We start from the raw sequence: 14,752 nt of genomic DNA, 5'->3' as shown, positions 1-14,752 counted from the left end.
CTGCGCGAGGAAGTACAACGGGCGCTCCAACCAGAGGTTCCCGTCACCACGGTGGCACCGGAGGAACCGACGTTGAGCTACGCTGCCATAGCCCGACGACCGCCGCAACCTCCCCGCCAAGCCACGGCGCCACCCCGAAGAGACGCCCCAACGCCGCAGTATCCCCGACGACAGGAAGATCAGGCGCACGTTCACCCAGACCGACCTGCGCCGAGGAAGACAGACGTCTGGAGGACGGTCGACCGACGCCCGCTGTGTTACCACTGCGGGGAAGCTGACCATGTGTACCGCCGATGCCCATACCGACGACTCGGGCTGCGTGGATTCCACCCAAACGACCCACGCCCCCGGTACGGTGAACGCCCTCGGGAGATCGACGAGTATCTGCAACGACCTCAGTCCCCCGAGCCTGCGTACCGCCGAGAGTTCCGGTCGCCTTCACCACGACGTCCAGCTTCGCCGATGCACCGACCCCGACGTGAAAGCCTGTCGCCCCTCACTCCACGCCGGGGAAACTAGGCGCGGCAACACCTGGAGGTGGAGTTGCCGAAGACGACCGACGCCAAGATCCTCCACGAACGTCGGAGGGCCCCCACTCGAACGCTACCGGAGACCGAAACGACGCACCTGAAACGGTGTCCAACAACCTAAACGTCATCATCGACGGCCACGACGCATCGGCACTCGTGGACACCGGAGCAGACTACTCAGTCTTGAGTGGGAGGCTCTCCCGCCGCTTTCAAAAAGTCACGACGCCGTGGGATGAACCTCAAATACGAACCGCCGGAGGGCACCTCATCACACCAGTCGGGAGGTGCACTGCTGGCGTCGAGATCCACGGTGAGACGTGCCCTGTGAAGTTCGTCGTTCTGCAAGACTGTTCGAGGGACGTTATCCTCGGAATGGACTTTCTCTGCGAGTATGGCGCCGTCATCGACCTCGCTGCAAACCAGTTGACGCTTCGAAAGCCCGTCGTGCCGCCGGTGGAGATCAACTCGACGTCAACCGCGATCCGAGTTATAGCCGACCATGTGAACCTACCGCCGCGGTCGAGTGTTTTCGTCACCGTTATAACCGACGCAGCCATGCACGGTGAAGCTCTTCTGGAAGGCAGCGTCCAACTCCTCCTCGAAAAAGGAATTGGTGTCGCAAGAGGCGTGACGGTTCTCCAAGAAAGACGTACAACTGTTCTTGTGACGAACTTCCGAGAGGAGCCGCAGCACCTAACGAAGGGTACCACCGTGGGCCACATCGAGGAGCTTCAGGCGCCAGCCGTAGTCACCGCAATCTCCGAGGAAACCTCGTCGCCACAGCAGAAGAGCACGACGCCGCCGCCGCTCGACATCGACCCCGAGCTCCCAGCTCCGAAGCGCCGGCAACTGGTTGACCTCCTCGCCGAATACAGTGATTGTTTTGCCACGACATCGAAAGTTCGCCAAACACCAATGGCGAAACATCGCATTATTACTGACGACGACGCACTCCCTGTCCACCAGTCGCCGTATCGAGTCTTCTTTAAGGAAAGGAAAGTGATTCAAGATCAAGTCCAGGAGATGCTCGACGACGACATCATTCAACCCTCAAGAAGTCCATGGGCGTCCCCAGTCGTCCATGTAAAGAAGAAGGATGGGACCCTGCGGTTCTGCGTGGACTATCGTCGACTGAACGCTGTGACGAAGAAGGACGTCTATCCGCTCCCCCGTATCGACGATACGTTAGACCGACTGCGCCACTCCCGGTATTTTTCGTCGATGGACCTGAAGAGTGGTTACTGGCAGATTGAAGTCGACGAACGTGACCGGGAGAAAACTGCCTTCGTCACTCCCGACGGACTGTACCAATTCAAAATGATGCCGTTCGGACTTTGTACAGTACCTGCCACCTTCCAGCGCGTCATGGACACCCTGCTAGCAGGTCTGAAATGGCAGAGCTGCCTCGTCTACCTGGACGATGTCGTAGTATTCTCACGAGATTTCGACGAACACCTCAGACGACTTCGAGCCGTGCTTCAAGCCATCAAGACCGCCGGCCTGTCACTCAAGCCAACAAAGTGTCGATTCGCCTATGGGGAACTAAAATTCCTCGGCCACGTCGTGAACAACAAAGGTGTTCTACCTGACCCCGAGAAGACCAGCGCCGTAGCTGCATTTGCGCCGCCGTCTGACAAAAAGGCAGTAAGAAGATTTCTCGGACTCTGTGCCTATTACAGGCGCTTTGTTCGAGACTTCGCTAAACTATCCGCACCGCTGACACACCTCACGAAGGACGCCGTAAAGTTCGAGTGGACAGAAGAACACCAAAGGTCATTCGACGAGCTCAAACGAAGACTCCAGACGCCCCCGATTCTTGGCCATTTCGACCAGTTTGCTGAAACCGAGAGCCACACCGACGCCAGTAACTCCGGACTGGGTGCGGTACTAGTCCAAGTGCAGGACGGTGCAGAGCGAGTTATCGCATACGCAAGTCGGACGCTGTCTAACGCGGAGACGAACTATTCAACGACTGAAAAGGAGTGCCTCGCTGTCGTCTCGGCAATAACAAAGTTTCGCCCATATTTGTACAGAAGTCCTTTTCGCGTGGTCACAGACCACCACTCGCTCTGCTGGCTGGCGAATCTGAAGGACCCCTCCGGACGCATCGCTCGGTGGAGCCTACGACTGCAGGAGTTTGACATGACCGTGGTGTACAAGTCCGGCCGGAAGCACAATGATGCCGACTGCCTGTCGAGGGCCCCAGTCGAGGCCGGCCCTTCCTGCACCAAAGAGGACGACGATGAGTGTTTCCTCGGCGCTCTGGATGTCAGCGACATGGCAGCACTCCAGCGAGACGACCCTGAGCTGCGAGCACTCATCGAGCACCAAGAGGGACAAGGAAGCGCCGTTTCGCGCGGTTTTGTACGAACACTGCCAACCTTCTCCATCCGACAAGGTGTGCTCTACAAGGAGAACTTCAGCGACAACAGCACGGCGTGGCTGTTGGTGGTCCCTTCCAGTCTTCAAGAAGAAATTTTTCAAGCCTGCCACGATGACCCGACGGCGGGACACCTTGGTTACAGCAGGACTCTTGCCAGGATACGCGAAAGGTACTACTGGCCCAAGCTTGCGAAGACAGTGCACCACTACACCCGATCTTGCCACGCGTGTCAGCGACGGAAGAAGCCACCGACGAGACCGGCAGGACTTCTTCAGCCTATTGCGCCGCCATCTGCCCCATTCCAGCAAGTCGGTATGGATTTACTCGGACCTTTCCCACCGTCGACGCAAGGAAACCGATGGATCATCGTCGCAACCGATTATCTCACACGGTACGCCGAGACAAAAGCCCTTCCATCAGGAACGGCTGTTGAAGTCGCGAAGTTTTTCATCGAGTCCATCGTCCTCCGGCACGGCGCTCCCGAAGTACTGATCTCAGACCGTGGATCATCATTCATGGCCCAGCTGACGCAGGAAGTCCTTCGTCTCAGCCACACCAGCCATCGTCGCACCACGGCGTATCACCCGCAGACCAACGGGCTAACGGAGAGACTCAACAAGACCATCGTCGACATGATCTCCATGTACGTCGACGTGGAGCACAAGACATGGGACGAGGTGTTGCCGTACGTCACATTTGCCTATAACACGGCCGTACAAGAGACCACCGGAGTGACACCCTTTCAACTGGTGCATGGGCGCAAGGTAACAACAATGCTGGACGCAATGTTACCCCACGAACCGGCAGACGACGCAAGCGACGACGCCCAGGTGGTTGCCCAAAGGGCAGAAGAAGTCCGTCAGCTCGCCAGACTCCGGATTAAGGCTCAACAACGTGTCGACACTGGCCGCTACAACCTTCGTCGTCGGGACGTCCACTTCCAGCCCGTAGAGAGGGTGTGGGTGTGGACACCGATCCGCCGCCGTGGTCTCAGCGAGAAACTCCTGAAGCGCCACTTTGGACCCTACAAAGTGCTTCGTCGACTCGGGGATCTGAACTACGAGGTGATGCCCGACGGAACACGGACTTCCTCACGACGCCCTCCACGACCGGAAGTCGTCCACGTCGTGCGACTGAAGCCGTACTACGCTCGATAGGACTGTCGACCTTATGTATTCCAAATGACTCTTTAGTTTACCGTCCTTTTTATTTGCTTTGTTTTGTTTTTGAGTTGCATCGGGACGATTCACTTTTTTAAAGGGGGGAGTAATGCCGCGCGCGCAGCTGGCCAAGTAGGCAGCGCGCGCGTGGCCTAACGGTTATCGCGCTTGCTTTCCACGCTGAAAGCCAGGGTTCGATTCCTGGCAGAGGAGGCACATTTTTGTTGACTCTGTAGTAATGTTCTGGTAAATTTGAGAACCATGTTGCTTGTTCGAGGTCGGAATGTTCTACACGCCGAACCCTCTACGCAGATTATTCCAGGAGCTCACACGTGTACATGGGGCTGCGCGTGGCGATCTGCATTCAGTCTCGCCCCAGCGTTCGACTCTGCTGTCACGCCGACTTCGACGCCCGCGACGCTCTGTTATTATCTTTTGTACCCTTTTATATTTGGCACAAGTTCGCCACATTAAACGTTTATTTCTTCTTGTTTATTTATTGTTTTTGGTCACCACCCGTGACAATATCACTAAGTTCAATATTCGGCTCGATACCGAAGCGAAGATTTTGGTCTTAAATAACTCTGTCCCAAAGTTGTGGAACGTCCCTTTGTCGTCAGCAATAACTTCCACAAACGACGATCTTGCGACGAGAAAGTTCACAACTAAAAAAAAAAAATTGATCCGCATCAGATTTAGTAGAAGAGGAGGACGATCTATTAAAAGAGTTGGTAGTCCAGCGAGTGATTGTCTTTTCTGTGTCTCCTTCCTTAAATGTTCAGCTGGTTCCACCCATAATATAAAATAGAGTATTCAAAGCCGGCCTAAGGACAATCTAGACAGCACTGACTCTAACGTGGTGTGGGGATGTAGGGGCACGCGGGTATGACGTCATCAGTGCAGCCGTTCAATCACCTGGCCCCACGGTGTTGCACGCGCGCGCTCCGATGACGCTCGCTACGACTTTGTCATTCCCAATCTCTCTGGAATTTGAACGCAAAGAAAGTTTGGATGATTGACATCTCTTCCCACGTGACGGTATCCTCGCGACAGTCCAATTAGCAAGCTCTACAAACTTCGGCCCCAACTTTGTGTTTGACGAGTTTCGTAACCCTTGTGGGCGTAAAAAGCACATCGAAAGCTTAAAGTTGTCGCATTATTAAACCAACACCTCAAGGTGAATCGTCGCCATACTTCTTATTCCAAAAAATTAAAGAAAAAAAAATCCAAAGAAGGATGACCTAGGAGGGTTTCGTCCATCGTGCAACGCTTTTGGTAGTGAACCCCCCGTGAAATAGAGTTTAGTTTTCTCGGAGCGTCAGATTTGAGTCGCAACAACTGTCTTTCTGTTACCTGGCTGAAATGCCCAGGTGTTAAAATAGGTAATCACGAATTAACTCGAAGACAACTTTATGAGCATAACACTGTGTTTATGAACTCAATAACCTGTCTCGCTACCACAAAAATGAAGTCAAGCGTACCAAATAAGAGGAAGAGAAATGGAAGGTCAGTCGTGGCTATGCCCTTGCACAGCGTTTTTAAAAGTGTCTACATGTCAAGGAAAAAATTAGCGCCACCCTAGAAATTTTCTGAACAAGTAATTCTTTAATTTTTGTCACAACACAACCGATGGCACAGTCGGTCATAAAAAATTAAAAAGAACCTTCTATTATGTTTTTGCTGACTGTAGAAAAAAATGAGCAACGTTTATTGAAATCAAAATCTGCTCGTTTGTATCCGCGATAATAATCTCTACTGTTTACACTAACGCTATCCTTCAAGCGGTAATATATCTATCTATCTATCTATCTATATATATATATATATATATATATATATATATAAATATTTGTCTTTAAAGAATGTGTAAATTTTTCTTCAGTTCAACATATTTGTTCATTACCTCAAAAAGAAAAATTCGGAAGAAGGGCCACGATATGTTTGAGCATGTATTTAAGTGTCTGCCAGATATTTTGATACCTTGTGTTTAAAACTAACGGCGGGGCATTCAATTTTATTCATTTTCATGCGAGTCTTACAACAGACATTCAGCATCAATCCTAATGACATTTGGCACACATTTTGAGGCTATACCAATTAATAATTGTTACAAGTTTCAGAAGTAAAACCTGAGCAGTTGTCGTAGAAATTTATCGTGACCATACTCCCGTACAACCTATTTTGCAATAAATATAGCTTTCAATATAAGATGAATACGATATGCAAAGCAAGTACTCTTGTCTACAACTCTTCAAAATTTGAACCAGTTCGGTCTAGCGTCTGCTCATTTCAACTGCCAAAGTATGTACGGCCAAAAACGTCACATTTCACATGTTCCCAACGAGTAGAATTTCTAATGTGCTCATACATTTCTAAATCAAGAAAAAGACCATTTCCCGTTCTATATATTTGAATATAACGAATATTTTGAGGAAGCAATCAAGCATAAGAATTGCAATTGAAACACTTGCTTATATCGTCATTTTTTTCATGACCACCGTGTGGTCTCAGCCTTCAGGGTGAACGGAGTAGAGCGGTTGTGTCGCGCCCTGGACAGCGGTATTCATGCCACCTAGGAAACATTCTTATATGCATAAGAAATTTCTATGTCCAATGGACGCATATGATCGAATAACATCATATAAGAACATGGATGAACCGTGTGAGGACGTATAAGAACAATGTAAGAATTATATAAGATTATATAAGAAGTTATAAGTAGGTGATCAAGAAATTTCTTAAAACTTCTTATACCGGGTGTTTTTCTCTTTTCTTTTTTAATTAACAGATTTGTTTAAAAAAAGCCGTAAAATTTACACTTTTGCGGTTTGTGCAGGTGCGTTATACGGCCAGGTGGACATAGCATACGGGGATAATCGTAACGATCAGTCAGCTAATTTACTAAAATTCATTAAATACAATTTTAATAATGCAAATAAACATACGGTTTCAATTAGAAACTTCCTGAGCGTCATTAAAAACGCGAAATCAGTAATCTCCAGAAAGACCGAGCGCGTAAGAACCCGTACGAAAATGTCATGTATAGCCCTAATATATTTTATATATGGCCATATATGATAATTTAAAAAGTCAAATATGGACATATACCACCATATATGGGAGCAAATACGGCCACATACCGCCATATAAGTGCACAAATACTGCCATAGAAGTGCGTAAATACGGCCATATCTCGTCATATATGCGTGCAAACACGGCCATAAATCGCTGTAAAAAAGTTCAAATACTGTCATATATTTCACGATATATATGAGTAAAAATGTATCCCCTGATATTGATATTAGGGCCCGTTTCGGTCGTGCAAGCAAAAAGTTCTACGTAATCGCGAAGACACTATTTGATTTATCTGCATTGCGCGTGTCTCGTGTAATTGGTTAACTATTGCTAACATCCTTAAAGTGAAGTTATTCCAGTTATTTCGATCATTTAATTAATTGCTCATTTTGAAGATTGAAAGACAAATGAAATTTGGTTGTATGTTTGACGCGTAACAGTATGACGAAGTGCATAAGATCGGAAAGCGAGTTAACCAAATAATGAATTTTAGATCGCAGCTCTCAGGTGCCCATTTCCGCGTTAAGCAGTGTTGGCGTCGCCATGGGCATATGTGTAACGGCCCCGCTAAACTTAGCGGGAAATAGAATTGGTGCTTATGTCACGTGACGTCAATTTTCCCGCTAAATAGAAGTGAAACAAATTTTGTTCAACACGAACCGTTGGCTTACTGAAAATGCAAGACGCTACTTCGTCGTCGCGAATCCTTTTCCCTTCGAACGGCTGCGAAGCCGATGCGTCCGGAGTACCCTACGCACCATCTTTCAAAAACCATTCACGCAGCATCGAAACCTTCCGTTTGAGAGCGTCGGCGATTCATTGTGTGTTTAAAGTCGGAAGATGTGCTCTCCGTGGCGTCTCTAATGTGTAACACTTTCGTAAAAAAATTCAAATTTAAAAACGCGAACCTAACAGTGTACACACAATTTTAAATTTATTGGTAAATGAATATATATTTATTTATCTGTTTATCTCTGGACCTCGTGTACGAAATATAGTCGCGCTTTGTTTTTCATTCCAAATTATATTTTGAGATGGACGGCTTCTTTAAAAAAGTTTAAAAACGCGAACCTAACAGTGTACACACAATTTTAAATTTATTGGTAATAAATATATATTTATTTATCTATTTCTGGACATCGTGCGCAAAAAAAATAGTAGCGCTTTGTTTTTCATTCAAAATTATATTTTGGGATGGACGGCTTCTTTGGAAGTTCAAAAGCTGGACTTCACAGAGCTATCTTGTTCACTCGGTATTGACAGCAGGCTAGACGCTATGCATATTTTAGGCCAATCGTGTCTCCGGTTAGGGTCACGTGCCTACAGTCTACAAGCTGGTGATAAGGCAGAACACGGCACCTGCCTCAAGCCCAAGGCCACATTTAGCATTCACTGCACTATCAACCTTGGGTACAAGTGACAAATCCTCTCGTTGTGGTCATTGCTGGGATCAGGACCAGGTCTACGCTCTCTGTACGCGGGAAACGTCAGAAGCGGGGTCGCGTGGTGTGACGGATCACGCATTACCCGTTGGCAATCTCAGAATGCGTGCTGCCGGAACTAGTTTGGCGTGTGTTGTGCCCTGCGTGGCTGCTGCGGCTTCTGCTTCTGCAGCAGATTCGAAAAGTCCTACCCGTACATTGGCAACAAGTCATTTCTTGAAAGAAGCCCAAGATTGTTTTCTGACGCGTTTAGTGTTCGGTTCTACAAATGACAACTTGTTTTACATCGTTTTGAATCTTCACGGACTCCTTCCTTCTCGTTTTTGTGTTTAAGTGGTTGACATGCCCGTGTCAACATATATCTCGGATTACACCTTTCAAGTCCGGATCGTCAACGTAAGTGCGCTGCAACCTACTTCGCGACAATTGATCGTTTTCCTACAGGTATGCTCTTCCAGACTAGCTCTAGAATTAGGGCGTGTTTATCTCCTGGCAGCCGGGAGAATAATTTCTCCGAAATTCTACCCGCAGTCACCTGCCATTGGCCGTCTGAAATCATGTCAACTCCAAGTAGAACACAGATTTCCTTTATTCTCCCCTCGTTCCGTGATACGTTCCACGGCCACTTTCTCGTGGATAAACGTTTCATGGACACACGTTGCGTCGACATTCACGTTTCATCGACATTCGTTACGCAAATGTCGATAATCCTGCTTTCCCCGGCAATTGAGTTGAGCGAAATCAGGAGTGGCGTAAAGCGCAGCTCATGTAAAAATTAATAGAAGTTGGTACATGCTCAATATTCAATTGGTATTTTTCTTATACAGATGAGAAAGTCACTTTTGGTAGATATTTGTAGAGAACAATATATAAAAAGTTGCCTTATTTGATTGGTATATATCTGACCTTATATAAGAGGCAGATATACCCCTATTTGGCAGACGCAGATATGGATATATAAAAAACTGGGCATATCTGGCCAGATCTGCCTTTTATAAACTGATGTGCTTTATATAAGCACATATCCCCAATTTTTATATAGCCATATTTTATATATATATAAGTCCAATTATATCACTTTCCTAAAGGAAGCGTAGTAGTACACCAAAGTTACCACTCGTAGAGCAGGTACAAGACTAGCGGTTGCGGTAAGGCGCCCGCGCGATTTTTCCGTTTCTTATCTGGTCCCTGCCTTGTACCTGTTCCACGAGTGGTAACTTTAGCGCACTACTGCGCTTCTCACGCGCTCAAAGTCTTCCTGAGTATGACTAATTTAGTGGTTTTCGATGACGCTGAGCAAGTTTCTTATTGGAATCATATGTCTATTTTCATTGGTTAAAAGTTAATTAACACACTTTAATTAATTAGCCGACTGATCTTTACGATTAGCCCCCTATACTATGTCCCCCTGGACTTATAACTCAATGTAGAAAACCACATAAGTGTAAATTTCAAGGCTTTTTTAACAAATCTGTTAACTAGGAAAAAACCTGTATAATCCTATATTCTTCTCATATGATCCTATAAGGTTCTTGTATGCTCTTATATCATCTTATTCTATCATGTGCGTTTATTAGACATAAAAGTTTTTTATACATATAAGATTTTTTTTTTACTAGGGCTGTCAGAGGTAACCGCGGGGAACGTGCAAGGAAACCTCTCAACACCGAAGCAGTGCTGAAAACTGCACGATGGTTTAACTCCACAGCACCAAACATTTTGCAGTACGATTTGCGGAAGAGATTTAGGCGTTCAAAAGCCGAACAGAAAATTAGAGCTCTAAAGTAATCTTTTCTTTTTTTTTTACTCACCCGTTTTGTTAGTGGAGCATTACTTGAGCCATTGTTGGTCCCGTCTCAGTTGTGATGCCCCCTGTAGGATTCCGTTCTCATTTCTCAACGTTGCGTGGAAAAAGAGCTAATAATTATTTCGCGACCTGACCCTATGCAACCTCGCGCTTGTCTGTGAGGGCTGAAAGTTCAAACCGCCACGCTGATTAACTCAATCGATAACTGCTCATTGATTAGAAGAGTTTGAGAACATCGATCTGGCACGCCTGGTAGCCACGCATGCCGTGTCGGCTTCTTCGAACGAGGACCTTAAGTGAAATTAGTTTGGACAAAATGGCGCACATAATTCGGATACGCCGAGGTTTTCACGCTTCAAGCCGCTTTTCTATTTTACAAGCCCAACAATACCCAACACGTTGCGCGCGAAAAGGTGCATCAATGATATTAATATCTTTTTTGCTGAGTACTTACTAGTAACATTTTTATTCTGTTCAAGAAGAAATGTATTATTTTTCTCATTGTCAATTGATGTTTCGTTCGTTTCTCGCCTGCACACGTTCAAATCATTTTATCAGGTTATCCGCATTTTTTTTTGTTAGAACATGCTACCCAAAGTTAAAAACAACCTCTAGAGAAACACATCTCGTGTCTAACCTTACCATTGTTTGTCGCTTCGGTGGAACGAGTCTGTAATGCACGACATGTGGGTAAATGAATAAGTTGTAGTGTGGCGGTGATTTATTGATTCTAATCTTTCTAACGAACCTTAGATTCGACGATGACGCCTGCTTTATTTTCTAATCGCTTGCGACTGTTTGCCTTGTATCATCAACATTCCTAATAAACTTCCTTAGATGCATCCGTTGAAATAATGTCGTGGTTCTCTCCATAACATTCTCAAAATTTCAATTGAAAAAACAATACTCAAAATCCTTCTGGTTCTGTTTTATTTCATCATTTTCGAGGTTGGGATGGGTAATGTATAATATATTTCGTCATCCACCTGTTACTGTAAGGCATTAAGTTTTTTTTTTTTTTTTTGCGAACTGGGTGATCTGATTTTTTTATTCAAACTAAAGCGTGCCCTTCCGCATAACCCTGTATAAAAACTCTAAACTTAAGTTTTCTGACGGCTGGGCCTAGTACATGTGCAAAAAACATTGATGTTTTAGTTGTCGTTTATTCGAGGTTTCTCATTAGCAAATAAATAAGAGTAATTTTTGGGCTATTGGTTTTCTTAACGCACCACGATGGTAGGGATCCCGGAAGTTGTTGGGCATGCAGTAAAACAATACTTGATATGGTCATCTGCTAGCCTCAAAATTCTGTTCAGGCGAGATATGCTTGAAGCTATGCGAGATGCTAAACATTCTTGTTTAAGTTTAAACACATCTTATTTGTACGTAACGCGTTACGATGACGTGCGATTAATTACATTTTACCGTAATTTTATAACGCTTCAATATCAGGGCTGCTTGATACGTTGGAAACCCCGGGGCAGGTTTGCTGATTAATACGGATATCTCTCTTGGAGGTGAACTTACCCGAAAGAGAGATTTTAATGCCACGTGACCGACTCCATGGGGAGAAGCATCTAGCGTTCCAGCCGATTCCGGTCGGCAGAGTAGAAGGTTCATTATGAAGACGTATTGAAGGTTATACATCCCTTTTATTTCCGCTGAGAGAGCTGAAGATTTTTAATAAAATCTAGAAGTATGAAAGGTTGGACTGTTTTCAGCGCATTTGGAGAACCTTTAAACTTAAACTTACTGGCAAAATAAAAATAGCAAAATATAAGGATAACAAAACAAATACTGCTCAGGCCTGACGAAAGCGTCAGATTTTCCAACAGGCAAAGCAAAACAACTGCCCTGTTACACTTCAGGCAGCCCGCAACCTCCAGAGAGACCTGAAGAAATGCATCATACAGACTCACCGGGACCACGCCTTGGACATGGCACAGCGGGCCGTAAGGAATTCAAAGATATTTTGGGAGTATGTAGCACGCAACAAGAACACGTCTCCCCTAAACATACGGCAGGACGGCAGAGCTCTAGGCAAGTTGGAAACTGCAGAACATTTTAGCACACACTTCGCTGCAGCGTGACACCACCTAGCAGCCCCTCATCACTACCAGAAACCTACCCATCATCACCGCAGCTGGCCACCTTGCTTTGCTTAACCAGTACCCGCATCAACGCGGACGATGCCAAGGAGGCCCTCACCCGACTAAATCTGTAAACAGTCTCCCGGTCCCGACGGCATCCACCCTGCGCTCTTTAAAGGAGCTGTGCAACGATATTCAATTGGAATTTTTTTCTCTCTACACGAGCTTACTGGCACACCTGGGATTCAAGGATACTCACACGCAACGCCATTGGCCAAGAAACTCCTTTGTTGCGGTGTAATTTCAAGGACAAAAGCGATCATTTTCATTCAATCTCTCCTTTGCAAAATTTGATGACGTAACTCGGGGATCGCAGTACACCCAAGTGACGATATTTGAATGCGGTTCATAGATTGGACCCGAGCATTGCGTGGGCACTCGACGTGGGCTCGTGACAACTGCTAGCTCGAGAAGCCTTCGGGTTGTGACCCGTGTCCAATCGCTGCAACGACGACAACAGCCGAGCCATAACAATGTCTGGAACTCAGCGCGTGTCCTGTGCTTTGCCAACCCCAGCGCGTGGCTATGATCAACACTGGCGGCATATAATCGGTTCCAGATCACGTGGCCGCTTGTTCTGGCTACGAGTTGAGGGGGTGAACGCTGCTCGTTTTTCTTTAATTTTTTTCTGGGACTTCTATTGCGTGGTGTGAAAAACGAACGCGTGTTTCATAGGTCATTAACGTTAGGGATCCGTTTTAAGCGGTATTTGTGCACAGTACAAAAATTGTTGCATCGCTCCTTTAAAGCAAGCGGTCAACAACTAGTCCCATTACTGGCTCGAGTATTTCAGGAGCTCCTGGACACTGTGTGCGTGCCTGCCCTATCGAAGCAGGCCAGCGTCACTCCGATCTATAAAGAAAATGGTTTCCCAGCAGAAAAAGTAGGATCCTACAAACCAATCTCCACAAAATCAGTCGTTTGCCGTATAATGGAACGAGTACTAAACAGATGCACAGATGCCCTACACAGATACTTAAACGACCACGCACTTCTGTCTACAGCGCAGCATGACTTTCACCGCGGTCTAAGCTGTGAGACTGCCCTGATCAGTGCGGTTGACCAGGTAACTGACAGCCTTGCAGCACGCATCACACTGTGCCAACCGGTACAGCTCGACTTCAGCAAAGCAACTGAGTAACAGGCAATATTCACCAAAGCCTTTGACAAGGTAGACCAGAAGCTCCTGATAACCAAACTGGAGAGCACCGGTATCAGGGTCCCCCTGTTTCGCTGGCTATCAACCTCGTCCTGCACATACAACAAAATATGATGTTCAACGTATCAAAGTCCCAACCTCGAACTGTACAATCCGGAATCTGCCAAGGCACCAGTAGTTGGTCCAACCTTCTTCTCAATTTTTATCTGCGACATCGTCCAGGTTTTAGACTCCACCGTCATTAAGTATGCAGATGATCTCAGCCTCCTTCAACTCATTCGATCTCAGGAAGACTATAAACAGCTGCAGCAAGACCTTGATCAAATCCAAGACTAGACCATAACAAACAAATTACCACTGAGTGCCTTAATACGTGGAACAATTCACTTCACCACAAGAAAAGCACATTATCTATATCTAACATTAACTGTTAACAAAACTCCGGTTGGAAAAAGGCGAGAATATTCCTGCTGGGTGTCACCCTCGAAATTACACTCAGGTTCACTGCACATGTCCACTCCGTCGCCTCACGTGCACGACGGATGCTGGGACTTGTGGAAACTATTAGCAAGGAACTGGAATCCGCTGTGCTCGCGCAGCTGTACACTGTGCTGGTCCTGCCGCTATGACAGTATTTCTCGCCTGTCTTGTCGCTATAGAATGCCTTGGCCGAGGCGACACTGAGGGCCATCCAGCGGCGAGCAGCTTACAGCTTCTCTTGCCGAACCTTTCCAAGTCTTCGCGCTTTGCCACCTGACGTCCTGATAACCCAGCTCTTGAAAGCGCTATGTGGAGCACTGTTCCCATGGCGTGATGCAGCCATCCTACAGTTGCTGGCTCCATTAATTAGTCCTGGGATTCCACAAGACGACTACCTTCGCCCTTAACCCCAGCGCAACAAGCGGACCGGGCGCTTTGCCCCCTCTTTGCGCAGGCCTAACGGCACAACTCGTGTCTCCTTTGGGATTGGAGGCTTTAGAGCTCCCTGCCTGACGCCATCACCAGCCTGCCTCTTACAAACAGGGGCGAGGTGGCACAGCTCTGCA

This window comes from Ixodes scapularis, unplaced genomic scaffold (assembly GCF_016920785.2).
Source record: "Ixodes scapularis isolate PalLabHiFi unplaced genomic scaffold, ASM1692078v2 PGA_scaffold11__112_contigs__length_91849675, whole genome shotgun sequence".
In the NCBI taxonomy this organism is placed as follows: Eukaryota; Metazoa; Arthropoda; class Arachnida; order Ixodida; family Ixodidae; genus Ixodes; species Ixodes scapularis.
This window is presented reverse-complemented; position numbering follows the sequence as displayed.